The 20,299-nt window shown below is 38.4% G+C and overlaps 2 protein-coding genes across 14 annotated transcripts in view; one reads left to right on the plus strand and one right to left on the minus strand.

The window, feature by feature from the left end:
- Positions 1 to 20,299, plus strand: part of RFC3 (replication factor C subunit 3) — a 775,950-nt gene that overhangs the window by 713,429 nt on the left and 42,222 nt on the right. Inside the window, exon 17 of one of the 4 annotated variants that reach the window (XM_059902819.1) lies at positions 11,481 to 11,495. The exons of the other annotated variants lie outside the window; for them this stretch is intronic. The gene's annotated coding sequence lies outside the window, so the exon portion shown is untranslated. Of the gene's footprint in view, positions 1 to 11,480; positions 11,496 to 20,299 lie in introns of those variants that run through there. 4 annotated transcript variants of the gene reach the window in all.
- The window catches only part of LOC132352370 (uncharacterized), a 515,897-nt gene that overhangs the window by 48,841 nt on the left and 446,757 nt on the right, over positions 1 to 20,299 (minus strand). The gene's annotated exons all lie outside the window — the stretch shown is intronic.

The raw sequence follows: 20,299 nt of genomic DNA on the forward strand, positions 1-20,299 counted from the left end.
ACCTTTCCATTTTCTAAGGTGTTTAATTTGATGGTTTAATCAAATTAAACACCTTCAGGAAGGTGTGAAGGGTCAGGAGCAGTCAGCATCCTTATGAACATCCCAGACTCCCTACACAGACCTACCAGGGCTCCTCCAAGACAAGGCCACTTAATGAAGAAAAACTGCTAGAACTGAAATTATAATTGAGCAAAATAAGGACACAAAGATGAAGAAAGAGAATTTCCAAATAAAAGTAAGAAGAGAGAACAGAGCCAAGAAATCTCAGAAAGAAGGATGTCCTACTTTTTAATACTATATGACAAAAAAGCATAACAAAACAAAATAGAAGAGGGTAGTTGTGAAGTGAACCTTTGTTTCACAAATCCTTCCAAAAGTTCAAAAAATTAATTTCTCAAAAGTAGACAACAGAAAACAATCAAGCAAAACAAAACAGGCAAAGGCATGGTAAGATCAATAATAAGGAGCAAAATATCTATATGGACATCTCAAAAAGTCATGCTGACCAAACAGATAAAATCTGTACCTACTATTTCAAAACAAGGGTAAAAGACCTTTAACAACAACTGACATAAGACATGAAAGAACAACATAAACCAAAATTAGAGAAATTACGAAATGAAGTACAGAACTCAGTAAAGAATTAGAAATAAAAGAAAACAATCATTTCAGACTATTAGACTAAAAGTCATACCAGACTACTGGAAGGAATACAAGAGAAAATAATGTCCTGAGAGAAACAGAAGATGAAAAGAAGAAAATATTTAAAAATCAAAAAAGGAATGAAGAGATAAAAAGAGGAGTTCAAGAGAAAGTGACAAGTATTGACGATAAACGAAGAAAATCCAAAATCCAAACAACAGAAATCCCTGAAGAAGAAAATGAAACCAAGGAACTGTAACAGGATGAAAGAATATAAACCATCTATAATCTTGATAGTGATGGTTGAAGTTGGGCTAGGTTGTAGACAGAATAATGGCCCCCAAAGATGTTCACTGCATAATTCCCTGCACTGTGAATGTGTTATTTTCCTATGGCTAACAGGACTTTGCAGTTGTTATTAAGTCAAGGATATTGAGATAGAGAGATGAGCTACTAGTGGGAGTATGCTGGAAAAGTAGAATGCTATTGTCAGAGATAAAATATCTGAAATTAGGATTATGGAGAATTGCAATCATTGGTGGGGACATTCTCAACCAGAGTTCCTTGAGAGAATTCAGCTTTCATGCCCAACGTATCTAAAATATGTAATGAATTAACCTCACTCCTGTGAATTTAGAATGGCATTAGTTCCGTACCATCTTTGAGAGATCTGAGAAAACATTCACTTAAATTATCTGCAGAATTCTATGGATCAGACGAAGAGCCCCTTTGGACAAAAGCTAGAGGGTATGGCCACGGGAATAATTGAAATAGAATTTTTTTTTTTTTTTTCTGCACCATGCAGCTTGCAGGATCTTAGTTCCCCAACCAGGGATTGAACCCATGCCCTCGGCAGTGAAAGTGTGGAGTCCTAACCACTGGGCCACCAGGGAATTCCCGAAATAGAAATATTTCAATAGAATAGAAATAGAATAGAAAGCAAGATCATTAAAAAAGTTCAAGGAACAGAGAGACCAGGATATTGATAGGATCATCTGTGAGTATACTGAATTCATTAAGGTTAAGATAAGAATAGTATTGGCATTGAAATTCCTGAAAAAAGAGTGACCCAGGAGTGGATAGATGACAGCAACAAGGAGGGTAGTGGGTAATATAATTTCAAAATGGAAATAGAAAAAGAGGCTTTCAGGGAAAAGGAAGGGGAAATAGACAAATGTCAGCAATGAGGAGAAATGAGGAAGTCTAGCCAACCCCTCCTCCAAGCCCAGAGACATAAAGGCTGTGGAAGGTGCAAGAGCCACCACTAAGGGGCTACAGTAAAGCAGGGTCCTTAAGAGAGTTGGCCCTTTAACCAGAGGGTGGAAAAAACATTCAGAAAATAGATGGAGGATAGAGCACGTTGCCAATAATGGACCCTCGTTTCCAGAGAGCACAATGGAAGGGGCCAAGCCTTGAGGAGGAGTGCTTGAAGGAAACAGAATAAAGCATGTACAGAGCCTGTGGGGCTCCCCGTGGGAGGTGATGGTTGACCTGTGATCTAGGGCTGTGGTGGCCGACATACACAGGGATAAATGGCCTAATAAGATTACTTATTATGTAGGTTCAAGGTAAATAGTGCTGGTGAGTATTGTGGAGGAGGGAAAGGTGGGTTTCAAGGATTCCCTGATTTCGAGAAGGCCTAGATGAGGTGTGGTCTTAGATCCAGTGCACGTAGATAACCTGTATGATTAAAGTTTTAAATTTTGGAGGATCACACACCTCTTTGAGAATCTTATGAAAATGATATTTTGTCTCCTCCAAAAAATGCAGATAAACTCAAAATTGTGAATATAGTTTCAAGGTAGGGTTTTCAGAGCTAAATACACCCACATGTCTGTCTCAGCCACTCCCATTTTAGATCCATGAATTCAAGATAAGAAGAGATGATTTAGACTCTGCTTTTTTCTGTGACAATATGATTAAATGACATATGTTACATTTACAGGGGACTAATTTGTTATCCTTCCAGGGAAATTTATTTGCCTTTGCACGTAGACATGGTGAAGACAAAACTTAATCCAGAGACATTTTGGGACAGGAAGAGAGCTAGACTGACAGATAGGGAGGGGCCCTTAAAATCCACCATCACTCACACCAAGGCAAAGCATCATCATTTAGGAAAAACCTACCTGTGTGTGTAGTGGTGGGGGAGTGCTTTAAAGGAACTGTACAAAGCAGCAGAAACAAATATAGGTTCTGCCCTTGAAAAATGGGAAACTTAAGGCCATGGTTTCAGCCTGAATATGTACCTTCTCGTCTCACCTCTGCCTCCAACTTTCCATGATGATCTTGGCTCAGTCATTCAAATTCTCTGCATTTTAGTTTTAGCACCTATAAAATAGGAATCATAGTATCTGCCTACAGAGAATTCAGGGAAGTGGTAATCTTGGAGATGTTGTTGTTAATTCCAATCAGGATGGTCTGTACACCTGTCTTCTTTTCTTTCCCAAAGTCCTTGGCTGAGAACAAGAGCAGGGAGAGCAAAGGAATGACTTGTGATGGAAAAGGAGTCACAGAAAATCGCTGGTCGCACAACCCACCTTCATCTTGGTGGAAGAGATGAGGAATGAGCTCCTTTCCCCTGGGACTTGCTTTATCTAGACTCAAAACTTCCGAAGATTTACTCTTCTTGGGCACCTAAGAGTTAGTCAGTCAGGAAAACCAGTTCTCGTATTTCAAAGGCCAGTGTTCATGTAGCAATTTGTGAAATGAAATGTTACATAAAAATAAGAAATGGGATAGTTTCTGGGAAGGGAGGAAACAAGGTAAGATATCTTGGAAAATGCTAGCTTCTATTTCATTGAAGTAAACTGGAGTTCTATTTCTGAGGAGATATTTGCACCCTTCAGAAACCAAGCAAAAGTTTCAAAATGCCTTTCCGAAAGTGGAATCTGCAGTTTATTCAGGCCTTCAATTATTCTTTTGGTTATTTGAATTAACAATTATAACATCTACTCTTACTAATTTTGCTCTTTTAATATTAAGTCATATTTTTATTCCATAGACTCCAAACAGCTAAAGATTTCAAACTTCATTGGGTATCTCACCTAATTTTTAAATGACATGATTGATACTTGTTTTCTAATGTGGAAAAATATAATTTGCATTTCTTCTTCGGTGTCAAGGTTGGAGAGCTCTTTTATTTGTCAGAATGATAAACTTGGTATGCAAAAGGTTACAAAGGAAGAAGCAAATTGGTAGAGTGACATTTTCATCTAATTTAACACAAACATAATTACAGGTATAAAAATCTGAGATGGAAATAAATTAGAATTATGCTCCTGCCATTTTGGATTGTGTTTCTGTGAGCTAAAAAAAAAAAAAAAAAAGAATCCATTGACTTGAAAGGGTGGGATATAATTGGGCTTGGAGACCAATAAATGAAGAGCAAAGCTTTGAGACTTATCTGTATGTATTTTTACTCACCTGAAAGTTACAGACTTTCTGACTCTTGCATTCTTGGGTTGGCCTAATGAACACAACAAACCAAACCCTTTGTCTTCCTCCTTCTGGGTGTTCTTTAACTGGATTTACTTGTTTTTCAAAAGACCCTTACTCCACATAGATGGAGCCTGTGGGCCTTTAGCTCCGACAGTTTGTCATGTAGATTCCAGATCAATTTAGGAAATTTATCATAGAAGGCAGGAGGGGATTACTGCTGAATGGTTACCGCTACTGTTGACATCTGGGCCTCTCTCTAGGAGAGCAGGATTTTGATTTCAAGGTCAGAGATTCTGAATTTCCTCAACCCAAATTTTCTAAAAGCCAGGAAACTCAGTATCCAGGGAAGAAAAAAATTCTAAATTCTAAATGGAATACTCTTATGAAGTAGGTGCATTATCCTCATTTTAGAGCTTGAAGTTCTTTAAAAAGTTAACAGTGAGCTAGTAAATGGCACAGCTGAGATTCTAACCTTGGTGTATTGGACTTGAGTAACTACTTAAGACAATCTACCTATCTGATATCTATTATCCAGCCTAGGTGTCAATCATGTATTTATATATCATTATACAAGCCATCTATATTATATAGACACACCACATGCTTTTTTTTTTTACATCATATATATTTTTGTATTATGCAAATGCATAACCAAAGTGAACCTTAAGAATTAGCAATAACAACAAAAATGACATGAGCTGCAAATATTCAACATCAGCTAACTAGATTTGAAACGGATGCTGTACAATTTCACCTTAATGCATTTTCCTGAGCACTATTTTGACTCTAGTTTGTACACGATTTGGGGCTGAACACAGCAGAGAGGCTGGCAGACTGGGGACAGAGCCAAGGCCCCAGTGGGAATGGGAAGAGCAAGGGAAGCAGCCCTGCAGAGCAGCTCTTGGGAGCACCGAGCCCTCCTCCCCCTGCCTTCAGGTTCCGGCTCCCATGAAGGGGTAGGAGTCATGGCTGGAGGGACAAAGTGTGATTAATATCCTAACTTACACCTTGACACCTCGTTAAACTGAATCAACTCTAGTCATTTCGGGACTTCACCTGAAGATTGAATCATTTTCCTATTAAATGCCTGTGCTCTCTAAGAACTGCTTGACTTCCCAGCAATAACTTGCATACACCAGTCCCTAGCCACAGTGTGCAAGTAGGAGAGGGCTCTGTAGGCACATCACAGGGCCTCCTTGCTGCCTGACACCGCTGCAGTTGCTGACCTGGGGCAGCAGTGACCTTTGTGGATGGCTGGCCTTGCCCACAGATGCAGACAGAAAACAACCCTCCCTCCTGTAATATCACCCTGTGGATAAGTCTTCAGCCTCTGGAGTCAGGCCGGCTGGACTCAGATCCCCGCTCTGCCGTGCAGCAACTGTGTGACTTGGAGCAGATTATATAAACAACACTATCTCAGTTTCCTCAACTGTAAAACAGTGGGAAAAATAACAGAGGCTGCTTCTTAAGTTGTTATGGGAATTACATAAAATAACACACGTAAAGCTGTTACAAGAGTGCCTAACACATAATAAGCCCTCAAAATATGTCAGTGATTAGTATGTGCAAACTTTAGAGAATGTTCCCTCTAAAAGTCACAATATCCTACACTTTGGTAGCGTGGAGGATCTCATATTCTCTCAGTAAATTCCAGATGCTATTTTCCAAAAAATACAAGAAGCTTGGCAAAATCCTAAAATCATTGTCAAGTAAAGTATTTGTTACCTCTTTGCTTAAAATATGTATTACCTGTTGGAATTACCATAATGAAGATAAGTAAAAGAAATCGTTCTCTGTATTATGCTACCATGGTACGGGCAACATAATTATGATTATATAAGCCATATACACAGAGTTTGGGTACACACATTGGCTTTAAAATAGTCATCCTTGCACGTATCATTTCTCACTATACCAACCACATTTCAATCATCATAAATTTTTTTTTTGGCCTTGCCACATGGCTTGCGGGATCTTAGTTCCCTGACCAGGGATTGAACCCAAGCCCCCTGCAGTGAAAACGCCAAGTCCTAACCACTGGACCACCAGGGAATTCCTTCAGTCATCATATTTTTAAGTTCCTACAAAGTAGGAGAGCAGTATTCAAAGGGCATGTAATTTAGTTGGGTAGGAAAAGCATGGATGAGTGACAAGCTAAATAATAAAACAACAGTCCAACAGATGTTAGATTCGAAGAAATATTTAGTGAACATCTATCTGCAAGGCATACATTACAGAAACTCTGGGACCCAATACAGAGAATTCAAATAGAAGAATCTGTGGCCAAGAACTCAGTCTGCTGAAGGATAAAATCATAGTATATGAATACTTCTAATTCAAGAGAGACTCTGGTGAGTGCTAGAATAAAAAACGATTGCTAAATGCAGTGGAAGCAATCAGAATAGTAAGACTCTTGTTTGAGGACATGAGAAGCATGTGTGGACGAGAGAGAGGTTTGGGGAACAGGAAAGAATGTGAACAAGGACATGGAAACAGGGATGCCCAGGGCGGGTCTGGACTCCTCAGTGAGAGCAGGGCATGGGGGGAAATGATGATATAGATAGATTAAGCTGCTGTATAAACAGCCTTATACATACAGAAGGCTGAGGAGGACTGACTTGACTCAAAATGAAGTAGGGAATCATTGAAGGTTTTTAAAAAGAACAATAACATAATAAGAATGTCTGTGGGAGTATAACTTAAGCACAGGGAGTAGCAAAGACCAAAATATGATTTAGAATATTTGAGTCCTTCTGGCCTCGGTCTTAACATTCTTATGACCCGGGCTTCAATCACTCTAAGCTTCAAAATGGGATAATCCCTGCCCCGCCTTCATCCCAGGGCTCCTGTGAGCATGAACTCAGAATGAAATAGGTTGTGGTGATTAGGGTCACTTGGCGGTGGGAGAGACTGCAGGTCTTAGGACCCTATTTACTGAGTCCACAGAAGCAGTAAGAACCTGGGCTGGGTAAAGCAGAATCACAGGATGTTAAAGGATTGGGCTACTTTTTTTACCCTGTTCCCAGATAATTTATTCATTCATTGTGTTCTTTTATTTACCCAATCTTAGAGTTTTCTTCTGGAAGGTGTTAACATTACCTCAAGAATAGCATTTTTGTATCATTTTTCACCACTTCCTTATATGTTTGGGAGTAACCATGATATGACAGCAGATACCACTTAAGTAGTTCTATGCTTAAATTTTCCTCCGGCATTTCATTAAAAATCAGATGAAGTGTTTTCATTCTATTAAAAATGAGAATGAGTATAATTAAATCTTATATTGTATAATACTATGGTACTTGAAGTTTTTAATTCTGAAACTATAAAATATCCATCTATCATCTACATATCTATCTTCATCTTTGATATATTCTACTTTTTTATAGTGAATAAATTGTGGATGCAATTTCTTTGGATTCCCTTTTTATCAATTGGACATTGTCTTCTTCCTATTAGGAATGCACAGAAGTCTTTCAGCACCTCTATTCTTTTCTCTGTCCTTTTACAAATCCTAGGCCCTGCCACAGCCTTTATTAATGGTCCTTCAGAGGGGAATCCATCTCTAGTGACAAGCTCTGGGGCTCACACACAATGCTGGTTTGTGCTTCTTGCATATGCTAACAAACACGCTCTTTCTTCCCAACGGATGCCACAGAAACACACATCTCTTAAACGTAAATAGGAAGCTGGCTTTACAAACCGAGGCTGTAGATTTCTAGGTGTCTGTTTCCTTTATAGTGATCCTGTTCTTGTTCCAAAAGGCTAGGGCTTATCCTGTATCACCTGAATGATTGTAGAACAATTCTACCAGCTCCAATCTCACACAGCCCATCTCAGGGCTTCTGAGTGTCCTGTAAAGAACAGTTAAAGATTTCTTCCGCATTTGGGGGGAGGGGAGGGGAAAGAAACACTCAGGACTTATTTCTTCATGAAAATATGCAAAACTAAAAGATTCCTCAGTCTTCTGACAACAGACTCAACAAAGGCATTATGACTTTTTAAATGTAGAGTTTGAAAATATTAATAAATGTCATCAGCAGAGATACAGCCCTCATTTTCCATTCTGAACGTTACTTTACTACAAATAATGTAAATTGGCAGCTGACTATTACTACTTTATTACTTTGGTCACTATGCAAGTTGACAGCTGGTTACTGTGTGATCTTTTGAGGTGTGGGGAAGAGAAAGTCAAGAATACAAACCTCCATGCAATTTGTATCCCCACCCTTGACCCCGCTCATTCCTGTCTGCACAGCAAACCCCATCACACATAAGGATACAGGCTTGAGCACATACAGAAGCAAGTCAGCAATGGTGCCTTTCTGGAGATTAAGAAAAATGCTCTGGAGTCCCTCTCCACCCCCAGCTCAGTCACTTCTATCTGCAAGTAATAAAAAATTGAGCCAGAAGGGATAAATAAGTTTTCTAAGTTTCAGTCCAAAATCTTATGCTGGGAAAGTTTCCTGTCTCTCTGAACTACGTCACCCTGAATTGTTTGGTAAAGTGAGGAAGAAGTGCATATGTACTTGGAATACATTCTGCTACTGAGGACCAGTCAATGCTTTTTCATTAACATCAAATATAAAACTCATCTTTCCTATTTTCAAAAACTGATCATGAAAGAGAAAAACAAATATCGTATATTAACACATATATGTGGAATCTAGAAAAATGGTACAGATGAACCAGTTTGCAGGGCAGAAATAGAGACACAGATGTAGAGAACAAATGTATGGACACCAAAGGGGGAAAGCTGTGGGGGGGAGGGGGTGGTGGTGGGATGAACTGGGAGATTGGGATTGACATATATACACTAATATGTATAAAACAGATAACTAATAAAGAAAACTGATCATGATATTTTCTCATGAAACCCCTGATGGTCTTCAGTAATTGCTCCTATTCTCTTGATTCAAGTGCAGTATTAACTTTTCCTAGTCACTAAACACTCTACCCATTTTGGCACCTAAGATATTTTTCATATTTCATCGATATTCTGATATAACCAGAAGAAACACTTCCTGACTGATGAAGAACAGATGAAGTCTAGATATTCCCAGTTTTAGAGAAGCTTCTACAGAAGATTATATTTTCCAGTGGAAACCTCCTGACCATCCCCGTCAGTATGCCCTTTCTACCTGATTAAAACTCTGCTTGTCCTCTAAGACTTGTTTCAAGCCTCATTTATTCCAAAAAGACTTCAGTAAAAACGCTTCAACCCACAGAGACCATATCATTTTCTGAAAATGTGTTACATACCATTTGGGTCACCATTTGGAGCCTAATTCAATACTGCCTAATAGAGTGACTTAACTTGGCAGATACTTGCCTTTGTACCAAGATGGTAACTTCCCCAGAGGAAGAATTGATTTATTTTTTTAATGTCTCAAAGAATCAAGAACACTTCTCTTCATATACATAGGAGATGGATGGGAAGAGACAGCTAATTGTCCCCAGGGTATCTGTTCTACCCTTCCTCAGTAATGGAACCCTAGAGTGTTAGCTGGGCACATGGCTCCCTGGTGGACTGTACTTCCCAGCCTTCCTTTCTTCTAGCTACAAAATGTGACTAAGTTCTTTCCAATAGATATAAATGATGTGTAGCTGATAACAGCTCCGAAAGATATATCCTCATCCTTATCTCCAGAACCTGTGAATATTACCTTATTTGGAAAAAGGGTCTTCACAGCTGTGATAAAGTATCTTGTGATGGGGAGATTATCCTGGATTATCTGAGTGAGCCCTAAATCAAGTCATAAGTGTCCTTATGAGAGAGAAGCAGAGGAAGATTTAACACATATAAAAGGAAGGTAATATGACAGGCTTTTGCTGGACAACCTTTTGCTAGTGCTGAAGACAGCAGAAGCCAGAAATAGAGATAAGATTACCCAGGAAAGATCTGCAGAAGACCGTGGTTTAAAAATGTGAATCCAGGTGACATACACAGGAGACCCACAAGGTCTTTGAGAATATACCAGAAGAAACACTGCCAACTTGAAGTAGAAAGGGAAAGAAACAGAATAAAATGTAAGAAGGGTGGGTGATTCCTAAATATTCTACAGAATGAAAAAACTATTCATCAACAAACATATGCTACCCTTCAAGAAGAAGGGAGAATGACTCAAAACAGAGGCACAGGTGCAGAGGCCAGAACTGTGGGCACAGAGGCTAGATCTGCAGAAGCAAAGGTGGAGCCTGAGCTGTGGGTGCAGAGGACAGAACTGTAGGACCAGAGAATAGAGCCTCAAGCCATAGGAAATTATTCCTTGAAAACCTAATGGAATTTTCTCTATTAGATTTCAAAATTGCTTGGAAACAGTAACCATTAGACAATGAAGAACATGTAGTATTCCAATACCAGTCTGTGACATGTATATGTTATCATGCAGTTATAGCCAAAAAGCATTAATTTTTTAGCAAGTCCCATATTTTCTCATTTACATGTGTTTTTTTAGTATTTATATATATATTTTTTACCCAAATGTTCATCATATTTGACTTCTCTTGATATCCCTATTCTGACACCCAGATGTCGTTAAGCAATAGCATTTGTATTTCTCAAATGTTTTACATATATGTCACATTTTTTCATATTCCGATATCCTATTAGAGGTCTTTTTGGCATAGCCTAGTTTAATAAAGTAACTTCTAACTTGTCCCAGTATCTCCAAACTTTCCAATCCTACCTAGAGAACAGCAAGACCTATCTTTTTGAAGCACGATTTTGACTGTCACTTTCAATCGTTTCCCATTAGCTAAACAATAAAGAGCCCAAACTTGAATTTATCCTTTAAGTATTTATGAGATATATATGAAAAATGTAAATAGTGTTATTTCCTGTGGTTATTTAGATGGTTAATTTTTTTCTTCTTTGTGTGTTTCTATAGTTTTCAAATTTTCCTTAATCAATATGTATTATTTTATAGGCAATTTTCTTAGTTCAGGCTGCCATAACAAAATACCAAAGACAAGGTAGCTTAACAGAAACTTATTTTCCTATAGTACTGGAGGCTGGAATCCCCAGATCAAGGTCTAGCAGAGTTCAGTTTCTGGTGAGAGCTCTTGCAGGCTTGCAGATGGCTGCCTTCTCCCTAATGTCTCCACATGGTCTTCCCTTGGTGCATGTACCAAGGAAAGGGGTGTCTGTGGGTGGTCAGAGCTCTCTGGTGTCTATTCTTATAAGGTCAGCAATTTTATTGGATCAGGGCCCGACCCTTCTGACCTCATTTAACCTTAGTTACTTCCCTATAGGCCCCCATCTCCGAACATAGTTACACTGGGGATTAGGGCTTCAGCATATAAATTGGGGGGTGGGGTGGACACAAACATTAAATCTATAACAGCAATAAAAATAAATTCTATTATAACATACTTTCTCTTCTCTACCTGTATAGGCTTTATATAGGTATCATGGAACAGGAAAACAACTCAGTGTTATCTCAACCAGTTTATTCAGAACTATGGATTCTTGAATTTGGTTCTGGACACATGAACTTCCAGCAACCAGGGTAACTGACTGCTTACTCAACAGCAGGAATTTGTGGCTTCAACATTTCTGCTTCATCACATGATGAATCAGCAACTCTGTCTCTGCCTCTACTGAAAAGTGTGCTGACATTGTCCCTTCCTGTTTTGATCTCAAACTTCTTGAGAGCATCTGATTGGTTCACCCAACCAGTAAAGGGCAGATCTCTATACTTAACAACCTATAACCCTTTGGTAAATGAAGGCTTTGGGCTCACTCTCTGTGCCTGATCCAGTAAGCCATGGCCAGGGTAGAAGGACCACATGGTGATTTGTATGTATGAGGTATAAAAGCATTTTTCCAGGAGAGGGTAGGGTAACTAGAAATCCCTCTTCTTGGTCTGGCCCTTATGCTGTCTTAACATAAATGCTATCTTATTCCACAAATATTTACTATGTGTGTTTATTAAGTTGTAAGGAGTGTTGCTAGTTGCTAGAAATACGGTGGTAAAAATTTCAAGGTCCTTTCCTTATAAGAGCTCTCATTTTTGAGGGGAGAGATACACGTATTAAAATGATAACTTTATCATTCATCATGGAAAATGATTCATCGTGAAATATTAGTTAACAGTTATTGATAAGGTGCTTTGGGGCCCCATAGGTCAGAATGATTAACAGAGATGTCAATGAAACCATCACATGGGCAGCAACAAAATAATCAGCTTTTAAAGAATGAATGGCTTCTAACAGGTGGAAAAGAGCATTTCAGGAGAGGGGAACAGTGTGGGCAAGGACTTACAGATGCAAAAGCATATGGCTATTTGGGAATAGAGACTATATCAGGGGAATACTTATATACAAGTACACAGGGAAATAAGGAGGTGAGGAGTGATGAAGAAAAGATAAATTTTATCGTGTAGATGCAATCTTTTCCACTAGAAATAATCTCTTCTCTTTCTAAATCCCCTTGCAGATTATATGTTACTTGCTATCGTTGGTGTGATGTCATTGCTAGTCTTATCTATTCCAAAGAATATAAGCATATAAAGGGCAAAATCTGTTGATTGTTTACTGTGTCTTCATTATATTTAGCACAGTGCTGTAAATACAGTAGACAGTGAAAAATTATGTCAAATGGATAGTATTTCTTAGTTCTGGATTATAGAGATAGTGTCTTGATAATTCCCCTAAAATACATGTGACCTCAAATGTTTCTTCTAAAGAAAATAAGAAAGTTTCAACTTATTTCGATTCAAGGTGGCACTGCAGGCAAAGCCCAAAGAGGAAGAGAGTCACATCCTGGAAATGCTGACGCAGGGTTAGAGTTATCCAGCACACCGTCTTCTCACTGAACCCTGAAAAGAAACCTGAAGTTTCAAGCAGTTATAAGAATCTATCTCACTGAGAGAAAGGATTCTTTTTTGTAATGCCCTAAAAGGTTTACGGAGAAGAATAAGTTTAAATATAATGATAACTACACCGAAGTGTGGTTTGGCAATGCCCACGCAGAACTAGCACTAAATCAACAATAGAATAATATCACTGCTGACTCATGTAATGCTGACAAAGGCAGCAGCTGACAGTGAATATTAGAACTGATGTCAGCAGATGCTGAACTTTTAAGCCCTAAGACATCACAGGTAAGATGGATATATGCCGGAAGTGTATACTTTTAAAGGAAACATTTTCTTCAGCCCTTCCAAATCTCAGTTCACCCAGGCAAGGCCATTCAAGGATAATCAAGGTCTTACTTGCCATGAAAGTGAAAAGAAACATAGCCAATTCAGAACAATGAGGAGCAAATGATGAGGTGCTTCCTGGGTAACAGGAGAACCGGTACTGAAGGCCATGAGCTCGAGTAAAGCAGTTTGGGGAGGGTCTTAGAAATCAGTTCAACACTCCCATTTTGTGGTTTATCTTCACAAGTAATCTTCCGGTACTCATTCTTGTCCCTGTCTTATGTCTTATGAGACTTATTCAAGTCTCAGAGAGATTAAGTAACTTGCCCCAAGCAATTATTTAATAAGATGCAGATAAACCTTCAAATCATTGTCTATGTGGTTCAGTCATCTTAGTGACATCCTATTAGAGCTTGTGTTCCTCACCTACTTTCAGCATGTTTTCCAGTTTGGGGCCTGTTATTCTAATGACAAAGAATAGAGACAGCATCTGCATATTTAATTAAAATTTTCCATTTCTAACTTAATATTTAGTACCATTATTTTAATCCAATTATAACATCTGGTAATAAGAAATTGACCTTTATTCCCTAATTTCTTTCTCTTTTCTTTACATATCTTTTCTTTCTTCCTTCCTTCCTTTCTTTTTTTTCTCTTTCTTTTTCTTCCTTTCATTCTTTCTTTCTTTCTTTCTCTTCCCCCCTCCTCCCTCTCTTTCTTGTAACTTTTTCATTAACAGATGTTCCAAAAGACCTTAAAACAACAACATTTACAGATGAAACAAGGAGCAAAAAAGAATTATTCCTTATCTTTATTCGCAGTTAATATTTAAATTGTGCCAGTAACAAATAGGTTTGAGCACTGTTCTCATAGAGAAAAGCTATGCTGGGTATGGCAACCCTTTATAACAGGCATGCTGTTTTCTGAAACATCAGATCAGCCACCAAGAACTAGTTTTTCCTTCTAAATATCATCGGTGACCAACATCTTCCTTAATTTACTTAACTTCTCCATTTCACCAAAAACTGTTGTCTGTTTGTTTCTTAAAATGCATTCTTCTCTTGACCTCTACCTGGTTCTTTGCTAAATCTACCATTGGGAGCATCCCATCTTTGTCTAAGCTCTAAATGTTGGAGTTTCTGGACTTGGTCCTTACACTTTTCTTTATATAAAATAGAGGAAGAGGATCTCATTTTACTTCTAAGACTTGAATTATCATTTATAACATATATTACTAAATTTTTATTTATAAGTTAGCCTTTCATTTAGACACATAAATGCAACTTCTCATTCTATGTTTCCTCATAGATATCTCACAGATACCCTAATTTAACCTATGTGGATCTAAATTTTTGAGTTTTTGTCCCCAAAATGCTTCAGTTACACAGTTTCTTGCAAACGCTACTGACAGCAGTCTAGCTGTCACATCCACTCCACTCAGCCTATATCTGATCAAGCACCAAGTTCCCAATTTATGAAGACTTAGAAAACAATCAGAGGTTATTTTTCTCACTTAAAATATCTGGCAGTAGGGGCTATTGGCATTGGATCAATGGCTTAACAATATCAGGACCAGCATCATTCATTCTTGTTACCTCATTGCTAATAAAATGGCTACTTCTACTCCAGGCATTATACACCCATTAAAAGCAGGAATAAGAGGGAAAGACATCACTACTTTCTCTGTAACTTTTATCAGGAAAGCAAACGCTTTCCCAGAGCTTTCGCAGTTTCCTTCTGCTGATGTTCCCCCACCCAGAACTTACTGTACCCCTTCTCCCTCACAGCTAAAAGGGAGCCACACATAAGCAGCAAAAGAGAAGGTGAGGTCAGCCAATCTCTACACACAGATGAGGAAGTGATGGGGCAGATGCCAGGTTTGCACTGAAAGAAGGTCTGTTTGATTTTCTTTTGCAAAGGTCTGGTTTTACATATCTTTCAGCTGTGGATATTCTCTGCTTGCCCTCTAAAACAACTCTCTGCCCTTCTCACCCTGCTCTCTGCCCTGGGAGTCTGACCAGGAGGGTTTGCAGGGGTATGGAGAGGGGAACCAGCAGGATTCCTGAGAGCAGCAAGACAGAGAGGTCTGCCTGGGCCCCCTCTATGCCAGACCTGGGGGAACACCACTGCTTTTCTCTGCTCCAGTTTCTGCCAGACAGCCCTGTCCTACAGCTGAGCTCTCTTTCGGTTTTGATAACTGCTCTCTCCCCTTGCCTCTCAGGCCATGGGATGATGATGGCGCACCCTGACCCACCCCTGTTTCCGGCTCTGGAGTAAGGAGCATCACGTGTCTGTTTCCCTAACCAGTGCTGCACCTTTGTAAACAGCTGCTTTACTCAGCCTTCTTCAATCACCCCTTTTGAGCGAGCCATCTGTTTCCTGCTCAATATAGTAATCAGTACTCTAACATCATATTATTCATATTATTAATGATAACACCACACCCCATACAGAGATGAAAACTCTAGCTAAATGTGGGCGTGGAAGCGGGAGCAGCACGTGGCCCCGATGTTCAGGAGCATGGTGCAAGCAAGGCCATGAACTGAAAAAAATGCCTTTGAAGTTCCCTTTCCTCCCACCAAATTCTTCACAGCCACTGAATGGGCGGAAAATGCATCCTCCCAGTAATTTGTCTTCAGTTTAAAACATTAACTATCAATTTTTCTTATGAACCAACCCAAACTTGTCAGATGGGCTTGTGCACAGGAGAAGAAGGAAACAAGAGATTTAGCACAATGTGGGTCATCACAAGGTGCAGCTGGACACACTGGTTGAAGGACATCACTCCTGAAGCCCCCCGTTCCTTGGGAGCAAATAAACTTCTAGAATGTGTGTACATAGAGGGAAGGGCTTTCCTCCCAACTCCTCAGGAGTTATACAGTATTCCTTTGGAAGCCCACGCTTTTCAAAATTTCCTGAAGTCTTTATGACACTCCTTTCTACTCTTCTCTGCAAATTAGTTGACCCCTAAATTACTTGACCAGATACGTGTGGGGTTTTGTCTGGGGTCTCTATTCTGTTCTGGGTCTGCTAATGGGTTTGTCTCCACATTTTGGTTTCTTTCTTTTTCACATCCTTTAACAGTCTCTTGGGGTAAAAGGAGGGTTGATCCTTGTGTTTCAGATTTGAATGTGCTAGAAATAGGGGAGACCAGGGATACTGATGCATTTGCATAATATAACTCTTTTTCCTACACAAACTATTACTGCCAGCTATTATTTAGATCCAGATTTTCTGTTTTCTTTTTTCTCCATGCTTTGTATATTATTGTTAATGCCCGTATTTAAAAGTAAAAAGTAATAGGTACATATCTGGAACTTCAATGCCTCATCCTCTGGCTACTATGCACCAGCCCCTCCCTATGTGTTATATGCTGCCCCTTCCTCAGCCAAAATTTTAATGTAAAACTCTGTGTCTTTGTGATTACCCTAGATATAGCAGTGTCTAGGGGTTTTTTTTGGGGGGTGGGGTAGGAATAAAATAATTCATTGAGAATCATATAAATGCTGTAATGAGAATTTTCAAAACATAATTACTATAAAAATATTTTCATAGGTTTCTCTGCCAATGAATAAATAAGTTATATTTCCTTAAGGCATTTATTAATATGCTGATGAAAATCACAGGATACAGTACTGACAGTCACAATAATGCAATACCTGAGACCAATTATACTGTTACACTCCTGCAGTATCTTAGATTTAATTTAAATGACTCACAGACACAAAAGTAGAAAACTTAATGCACTGGTGTGACAAAGTACAGTTTTTTAAAGTGGAAATGACTTTATTAAGGAAGTCTGAGCATTATTTATGAATAAAGCAGGGTTATCTTTCAATATCTGTATCCCATAATCAGGGAGGATTTTATTTTTTATCTTATAACTTTTCACATGATTTATTTGCAATCGAGTATGACAGATCAAGGAATGCTAGAACTTTGTGGAGCTGGAAGAAATGGTCAAGTACATCTAATCAACCCTCTTGTTTTATGATAAGGAAGAGAGGACCGGCGGGGGTCAACTGCTTGACTCAGGTCACACACTTTGCTGAGACCAAAGCCTAAGACGGTTTTGCTCAAAGTCTAGTGCAATGATTATTAATATTAGGCATGCTTTGAGTGCTGGATAAAATGTAGATTCCTGAGACCCACTGCCATACCTATTAATAAGAATTTCTAGGCTAGCATCCAGAAATCTATGTTTGTACAAAACTTCCCTAGGATGAATCTTATCCACATTGATGTTTCAGAACCACTTTCTGGAATTGGCTTCTCCTCCTTCAGCTGTATTTCCCATGTAGCTTAGAGATTGGTCAAGGGGGTGTACAGAGAAGATACCCAGGGGGTTAAGTGGTGGTATGGGGCAAGGGGACAAAAGCCATAGAATAAAATGGAATATCAACCCACAGGGTCCATATTACTTGAAGATTTGGGAGAAATTTTATTTTTATATTAAAGCAAACATTACATATAAAGTGGTACTGAAAGAAACATCTGCTAATAATGCAAACATTAAGATTAAACCAGAATTTGGGGGGAGGGGCAGAGGATGGGGCTGAAAATTCCAACTCTCTAATCCCATGGTTAGTTTTTCTCAGTCTCCATCCTCAAGCTACCTAGAGCCTCATCTCATTAGCATAAACTCAGGCGTGGTTGAAAGGAGTTCCTTCTGAATAATAAAACACCCCTATGACTTTGGAAATTTCAAGGGGTTTTGAAACTCCATGCCAGGAACCAGAAACAAAGAACAAATATATATATTTTATATATATATATATATATTATATATATATATATATTTTATATATATATACACACACACACACACATATATACACACACACATATACACAAATATGCATACATATGTACACACACATATATATATAGTATTTGTACATTTATATGTTATTGTAAATATATATTACATATATATATTTTATTGTGATGCTACAATGTGGTAATATATGTTTTTCCTAATGTACTTTAAGTATGAAAACATTAAAAATATCAATGTGTCTATATCCTCTTTGACTTTTTTGTCCACTATATGTAGACAAATCCTGCTTCATCTCATTTCCATACCAGGGACCATAAATACTCAAAAGAAAAATTTGTAGTTTAATGCTTTTTTTTTTTTTTTTTAAGTTCTTATGAGTTAAAGTCCTATGCTAACCAGTATCAGGCTCATCTTCAATTGAAATCCTGATTGTCTCAGATTGGGCTTAAGAATTGTATTAGTCAGGGTTTGCCAGAGAAACAGAACCAATATGATATATTGGTTAAGAGAGATTGATTGTAAGGTCTTGACTCGCATGGTTATGGAGGCTGAGAAGTCCCATGATTTGCCCTCTATAAGCTGAAGACCCAAGAAAGCCAGTGGTGTAAGTTCAAAGGCCCGAGAACCAGAGAGTAAAGGGTGTAATTTCCAGTCAAAGATTGAAGGCCTTAAACAAGGGCACTGAGGCAGAAGATTGAGACGCATCTCCAGTAGTCAGGCAGAAAGAGCAAATCCTCCCTTCCACCACCCTTTGGTTCTATTCATGCCCACAATGAATCACATGATGACTGTCCACATTGGGGAGGGCAATCCACTTTACTTAGTCTACCCATTCAAATACTAATCTCTTCCAGAAACTCCCTCACAGACAGACCCGAAATCCAGTCAAGTTGGCACATAAAATTACCACGAGAATCAAGCATTATTTGTATAAGTTAGGATGTCAATACTTTTTGAGAAGGAATGTAACTAATCACTAAGATCTATGCTTACATGTCTGAAATTAAATCTCACTAGACTGTGAGATCTTTGAGAGCAAGGGATATATCTTTTATTCTTCTATCTCCAGAATTTGGTTGAGTATCTGGCACATATTGAATGTATAACTACTATATTTTTTGAAAATATGTATTTCAGGATATTAATTTATAAACTCAATACAAACAATTACTTTGCTTTGGTATCCAGACATGTAGCCAAATTCAAACTGCTAAAACAAAATGATAATTGGTCCTCACACAGCACTTAGCTCTTCAAAGGTTAATTGAATTAAACTGGAATAACTAAGTGTTGTACTTTAGATTTCAAATAATAATAATTATTATTATTATATCCATATTTGACATCAAATTAACAGGTGTTTTGACATCTTAAATGATAATCACATTTTCAAATCAACTACCCAATAACCCAAACTGCTACAAGTGACCCGAACTATCAGAATGTGTTTTCTCCACTTTCGATTCATTTGTTATATATGTTATATAATATTGTCTTGCTTTTGGTATGTGAAATGATAGACCACACAGTTTGAATATTTTACAACAAATTTGAAACCATCTTGTTGACCATGCAAAGGATCTCCCAGGTTTCAGCTTAAGCATTTGATTTTTCCAAGTATCTATCTCTGCTAGAATTATTTTTGAAGGAGCTATTTAACATAAACCGATTTGTTGCAGTATTAGATAGTCTCAAAATATATCTTAAATTGATTTAGTGTTTGGGATGGAAGCTTGAAAGAAACAGCAAGCAACACAATTTTAGATAGAAATAGTTCTGTGTCTTTTTTAGCTTGAGTAATATTAGATACATAAGTGAGAGGCATATAGTTAAATCTAAAATAATAACAACAGTAAAAAATGAGATCGACTACAATTTCAGTTACTATTGACTGAGTGGTTACTATTTAGCTTCTAAAGACTCTGCCAAATGGGGATAAACTAGTACCTAATTCACACAGTCGAGTGGTCAGAATGAGATAATGCACGTACAGGTCCTGGCCACTACCTGACCCATAGTAATCCTCTCATCCGTACATTCCTCATGACCTTGGTGAATGCTATCTCCTCTGAGTCTTTTCACAGAAACAATCCTCTGGTAAATCTTTCAGCCTCACACATCCCCTGAATGTATATAAATTCTAGTGTGCCAAGATCCCTGAGCTTTTTATCCCCTTATCTGTCATCTGCCATGGCACTCAGGCATTTCATCTTTATCAGCAAAGGTCACCAGTCTCTCCAGGCTTCCTAGACCTACCCTAGCATTGAGTCTTTCCTAGCCTTTGGGCTCC

Source organism: Balaenoptera ricei, chromosome 18 (assembly GCF_028023285.1).
Source record: "Balaenoptera ricei isolate mBalRic1 chromosome 18, mBalRic1.hap2, whole genome shotgun sequence".
In the NCBI taxonomy this organism is placed as follows: Eukaryota; Metazoa; Chordata; class Mammalia; order Artiodactyla; family Balaenopteridae; genus Balaenoptera; species Balaenoptera ricei.